At 36.8% G+C, this 6,883-nt stretch overlaps 1 pseudogene; it reads right to left on the reverse strand.

Annotated features, from left to right (window-relative positions):
* Positions 1-2,886: 2,886 nt before the first annotated feature.
* On the reverse strand, positions 2,887-3,697 carry LOC102127228 (large ribosomal subunit protein uL30-like; annotated as a pseudogene).
* Between the last annotated feature and the right edge of the window lie 3,186 nt (positions 3,698-6,883).

Raw genomic sequence — 6,883 nt, forward strand, 5'->3', positions numbered from 1 at the left:
TCCTTTCAGACATCTATTTCCAGAACAGAAAGGTTTTATCCATATTGAAGATTCGCTTTGCAAGTAATTTTCCTCCACAATCAGCTTATCTACAGTTTCTAAAAATTCTTCAGCTGCCTTCACATCAGCACTCTCAGACTCGCCACTCATTTTCATATTATGTAATGGATAATGATTCTTTTAAAATGAACCATTTAAACCACTCAGAGTGAGCAGTAAATTCACCATGATAGTCAAGTCCAGCCTTTTCTTCCAACATCACAAATTTTTGCTTCGGCTGTGATTGTCATAATGCTGAGAGGAACACACTTGTGTCTGGTCTTCAATTTAAGTTGTTAGAAGTTGCTCCATGTCTTATAGAGATCCTTATTAAGAGTCTTATTGCCTTTAATGAAGCAAATCCTTTAACAGCTTCCATCATTTTGTTCTTGTTCTTCAAGACGGTAGCTATGGTGGAATGGGACGTGGCTGACTGGCAAGCAATCATCATTACTGATTTTCCACCTTCGTAGTCCTTAATCACTTTTAATTTCCAGGTCAATCACTTGATGTGGCTTCTTACTGGCAACATTAGCAGTGGATTTTGTATACTTGGGGCCATTATGAACAAAACAGCATAAGATTAAATTATGCACAAGAGAAAACGATGCAATCAAGAGACGTGATAAACAGGAGATGTATGAGGCTGGGGCTACTGCAACTTGGCATATTATATAACAGTAAATACTTTTCAATGAGTAGAAATATTAAATAAATACTCTAAAATAATCATTAGAAGTATAGAATAGTAAATACCTAAACCAGGAATATAGATGTTTATTATCAATATCAAGTATCATGTATTGTAGAAAAGGGGATATCCTAGATTTTTATATGACTAGCAGTGCAGTAGGTTTGTTTATATCAGCACCGCCAACAAATACATGAGTAATGTACTGTCCTATGATATTCCAATGGCTACCATGTCCCAGGTGATAAGAATTTTTCTGATAACCTTATTAATCCACCTTCGTATATGTAGTCCATCATTGAAATGTTATGCTGCACATGGTTGTACATGGTTTTGCTCCTTGTCTCCACATCATTAGAAGAAATAACACTATATAAAGCAATAACGATAGCAATGCATCATGTACATAAAACAACAATAATAAAAAGAGAAGAGAGAATAGAGTTACAGAGGAGTAACATTTCTGTATATCAATAACATTGTTAGTATAAATCTGAATTTGATTCTGATAATTTAACATGTATACTATTAGACCTAGAGCAACCACTAAGAAAATAATTCAAAAAATAATAAAAAAATTACTGAGGGAATTAAATGTTATACTGAAAATATTCACGTAATGAAAATAAAAGGAGTAAAGAAGGAACAGAAGAACAAAAAAGAAATCTGAGACATATAGCAAGCAAAAACTATAGTGGCAGACATAAGTCCAACTATGCCAATAATAACATTAGGCTGGGTGTGGTGGCCCATGCCTATAATCTCAGCACTTTTGGAGGCTGAGATGGGAGGATCACTTGAGTCCAGGAGTTTGACACCAGCCTGGGCAACATGGCAAAACCCTGTCTTGACAAAAATAAAATTAAAAATTAGCCAGACATGATGGCACATACCCTGTAGTCCTAGACACTTGGGAGGCTGACATGGGAGAATTGCTTGAGCCTGGGAAGACGAGGCAGCAGTGAGCCATGATTGCACCACTGAATTCCATCCTGGGTGACAGAATGAGACCCTGTCTCCAAAAAAACAGTAACATTAAACATGACTTAATTAACCAATCCAAACTAAAGTCAGCTATTGTCAGACTGGGTAAACAAACAACATTCAACTATATGTTCCTTATAGATGAAATAATTTAAATCCAAAGATACACATAGTTTGAAAGTAAAAGAATGGGAAAATGTATATCACGCAAACAGCAACCACAAAAAAGCTGGAGTAGATTTCTAATATTAGACAACATAGACTTTTTACAAATGTTACTAGAGATAAAAAGGGACATTTTGTAATTAAAAAATGATCAATCCATTAGGAAGATATAAATATTATAAACACATATGCATTTAACAACAAAGCCCCAAAATATATCAAGCAAAAAAAAAAAAAAAATGACAGAATTGAAGAGAAAGACAGAGAATGCAACAATGATATTTAAAGACATCAATATTTTCATTTTCAGTAATGGAGAGAACAACTAAGCAGAAGATCAACAAGGAAATAGAAGATTTGAACGACACTGTAAATAAACCAGATCTGGCAGACAGATAAACAATACTCAGCCAACAACAGCAGATTACACATTTTTCTCAAGTGCACATGGAACGTTCTTGAGGATAAACCTTATGCTACACCATAAATCAAGCTTCAATAAATTTAAGAGGATTGAAATTGTACAAGGTGTCTTCTCTAATTACAATTGAATTAGAAATTAATAACAGAAATAAATTTGGGAAATTAACAAATAACATGGAAATTAAGCAGCACTCTCCTAAATAATCAATGGGTCGAAGAAGAAATCACAAGGGAAATTAGAGAATACTTTAAGATGAATGAAAATGAAAACACAAGTATCAACATTTATTGGATGAAGCCAAAGCACTGCTTAATTAGAGGAAAATTTATAGCTATAAATGACTACATTAAAATAGAAGAGAGATCTCAAGTCAATAATTTAAATTTTCAACTTAAGGCACTGGACAGGAAAAGAATACACTATGTACACTTGCTTTGGGTTCATAGCAAGCAGAAAGAAGAAAATAATAAGAATTAGAATAAAATTTTTAAAAATGAAGAATAGAAAACAGAGAAAAAAAAAACCCAGAAGTTCTTTCTTTCTTTCTTTCTTTCTTTTTTTCATTTTTAGAGCAGGTACTGTTTATTAAGCTGATGAGACTCGAAAAATAATCATGGTAGACACCTTAGTTCATTCTTCTAACAAGCCTGTAGATCTGGTCCTCCCTGTTGCCAGCATCTCCACCTTCTACAAAATAGGTGGTCTTTTTCTTCATTCCACCTCGTGGAGAAGGTAATTTGAAGGGCCACAGGAAGTTATTTGCCTCTTTGAAGCGTTTTCCAACAGTATAGATCTCATGAATCAGATCCTCCATGCAGATGATGCCATATTTACCAAGAGATCGAGCAATCAAAACCTTATCTGTCAAAGCCATTCACTTCTTATTGATTTTGCCATAAGCACGCTTGTATATTAGCTCATTTACTAACTTCAGATTGGGGTACCCCCATGCAATATGTGGCTCTACAATCCTCAGCATGTTAATCGAAGCCTTGTTGAGCTTCACAAAGGTTCCATTGAAGATTTGACGAAGGTGAAGAAGCTGCAATACCTTTCGGACCTTTGGGCTCATGCCATTGATACCTCTGATCCTGATGACAAACGCCAATTTGGGTTCAGCAGGTACATAGAAGTTGCCAGCTTTTCTTGCCATCCTCGCCATTCGAATTTCAGTTCTGTACATCTGCCTATATTCCTTGTGATAGTGCTTCGCTTTTTCATAGATAAGCTTCCTCCTTGTCTTTCGAAGCATCTTTTGGGCAAACTTCTTTCTCAGGCACTTGATCTTCAGCTCTGCGAAATTCCTTCACTTTTTCTTAAGGGTTTCTGGCACAGAAGGAACCTTCTTCTTCTTCTCTTCTGCACCCTCCATGGTTCCAGCGGGAAAAAGAGCCCCAGAAGTTATTTCCTTAAAAGATCAACAAAATTGAAAGACCTTCAGATAGACTGACCAAGAAAAATGAGAGAAGACGCAAACTACTAAAATCAGGAATGAAAGAGGGGACATTATTACTGACCTTACAGAAATAAAAATGATTATAAGGAAATACCATAAACAAGTGTATGCCAACAAATTAGATAACCAAGGTGAGATAGAAAAAGTTATAAAAAGACACAAACTACCAAAACTGACTCAAGAGGAAATTAAAAATCTGAGTAGTCTTATAACAGAGGAAGAGAACTTAGTTATCAAACAACTTCCTACAAAGAAGTCCAGAACTATATGGCTTCACTTGGAATTCTACCAAATGTTTAGAGAAAAATTAATACCAAGTCTTCACAAACTTTTTCAAAAAATGGGAGAGGAGGGAATCCCTCCTAATTCATTCTAGGAGACCACTGTTACCCTGACCAAAGCCAGACAAAGAAAGTACAAAAAAGGGAAAGTGCAGATCAATGTCTCTCAGGACCTTAGACTAAAAAAAAAAAAATCCTCTTCCTCAACAAAATTATTATACAAAATGAATTTACTAATGTAGAAAAATAATTATACAACATGCAACATAACCAAGTAGATGATTTTTTATTTTTATTTTTATATTTTTTGAGATGCAGTCTCACTCTGTACCCCAAGCTGGATTGCAGTGGAACAGTCTCAGCTCACTGCAACCGCTGCCTGCTGGGTTCAAGTGATTCTCCTGCTCCAGCCTCCCGAGGAGCTGGGACTACAGGCACACAACACCATGCTCTGCTAATTTTTGTATTTTTAGTAAAGACAGGGTTTCACTATGTTGGCCAGGCTAGTCTTGAACTCCTGATCTCACATGTTCTGCCCACCTCAGCCTCCCAAAGTGCTGGGATTACAGGCATGAGCCACTGTGCCTGGCCCAAGTTGGGAGATTATCAAAATTAAAATTACATGCTTCAATGTACAGATTCAAGAAAGTGAAAAGACAACCTACATATTTGCAAATCATATATCTGATGAGAAATTTGCATTTAGAATATATAAGGAACTCCTACCACCTTATAACAAAAAGACAGATAGCTTAATTAAAAATGGGCAAAGAACTTGATAGACAGACATTTCTCCAAAGAAGATATAAAATGGTCAAAAAGCACATGAAAAGATTCTCAACATCATTCACTACCAGGGAAACACAAATAAAAGCCATAATGATATACTACTCCCCATCCACTAGGGTGGCTATAAATCAAATAGTAGATTTCAACATGTGTCAGTGAAGATGTCGTGAAATTGGAAACCTCGCATGCTGCTGGTGAAATGTAAATGATGCAGCTGCCATGGAAAGACTAGCAGTTCCTTAAATGGCTATGGATAGTTACCATACGACCCAGTGATTCCACTCCTAGACATATACCCAAGGTAAATGAAAACATGAAATCTATCTACACTAGGTCAGGCGCGTTGGCTCACGCCTGTTATCCTAGCATTTTCAGAAGCCAAGGTGAGCAGATCATCTGAGGTAAGGAGTTCGAGACCAGCCTGGCCGACATGGTGAAACCCCGTCTCTACTAAAAATACAAAAATTAGCTGGGCATGGTGGCACATGCCTGTAATCCCAGCTACTCAGAAGGCCGAGGCAGGAGAACCACTTGAACCCAGGAGGCGGAGGTTGCAGTGAGCCAAGATTGCGATACTGAACTCTAGCCTGGATGACAGAGTAAGACTCCATCTCAAAAAAAAAAAAAAAAAGTAGAAATATATCTACACTAAAACTTATACATGAATGTTCACTGTTACATTATTCATAGCAGATAAAAAATGGAAACAATCCAAATGTCTATCAACTGATGAATGGATAAATAAAATGTGACACAGTCATACGATAAAATATTATTTGGAAATAAAAATTAAGTACCAATGAATATTACAAGATGGATTCACCTTGAAAACATTACACTAAGCGAACGAAGTTAGTCACAAGAGACCACATATTGTATGATTCCATCTGTATGACACTTCCAGAATAGACAAATGTATTAGGCTGTTCTTGCATTGCTATAAAGAAATACCTGAGACAGGGTAATTTATCAAGAAAGGAAGTTTAGGCCTGGCGTGGTGGCTCACACTTGTAATCCCAGCACTTTGGGAGGCTGAGGTGGGCAGATCACTCAAGGTCAGGAGTTCAAGACTAGCCTGGGCAATATGGTGAAACCCCATCTCCACTAAAAATACAAAAATTAGCCAGGCATAGTGGTGTGTGCCTGTAATTCCAGCTACTCGGGAGGCTGAGACAGGAGAATCACTTGAATCTGGGAGGCGGAGGTTGCTGTGAGCTGAGATTGTGCTACTGCACTCCAGCCTGGGTAGAGGGCAAAAAAAAAAAAAAAAAGGTTTAATTGGCTAATGATTCTGCAGGCTTTGTAGGAAGCATGGTATTGGTACCTGGTCAGCTTCTGGTGAAGCCTCAGGGAGCTTTTAATAATGGTGGAAAGTGAAGTGGCAACAGGCACATCACATAGCTAGAGAAGGAGCAAGAGAGAGAGTAGCGTGGACGGAGAGGTGCCATATACTTTTAAATGACCAGATCTCTTTAGAACTCACTATCAGGAAGACAGCACCAAGCCATGCGGGATCCACCCCCCATGATCCAAACACCTCCCACGAGGCCAGCATTGGAGATTACATTTCAACATGAGATTTGGGCAGGGAAAATATCCAAACTACATCAACAAATCTATAGGAACAGAAAGTAGATTAATGGTTTCCAGGGACTAGGAGAGTTGGGGGGAAATGAGGAATGACAGTGAAGAGGTTTGTAGTTTCATTTTGTACATTATGAATATGTTCTAATATAGATTTTTATGATGGTTATACAACACTTAATATAATTTTTAAAACCACTGAGTTGTACATTTGAAATTGGCAAATTGCATGATATATGAATTAAATTCCAATAAAGCTATCTTAAAAAATCAAATGGAACTCAAAAGGGATTGTTTGGGGAATTGATAAAATTTCTCTAGAGTTTACTCTTAATGAAATTATAAGAATCGAACCCATCACTACTTTTTTACATTTCTTAAGTATATTGCATTGGGTATATCATTCAGACTATGGTAATCATGAAAATTTGTGAATTCTTGTGTTGCAGAGATGGGTATACACATCTGTT

Source organism: Macaca fascicularis, chromosome 3 (genome assembly GCF_037993035.2).
Source record: "Macaca fascicularis isolate 582-1 chromosome 3, T2T-MFA8v1.1".
Taxonomy (NCBI): Eukaryota; Metazoa; Chordata; class Mammalia; order Primates; family Cercopithecidae; genus Macaca; species Macaca fascicularis.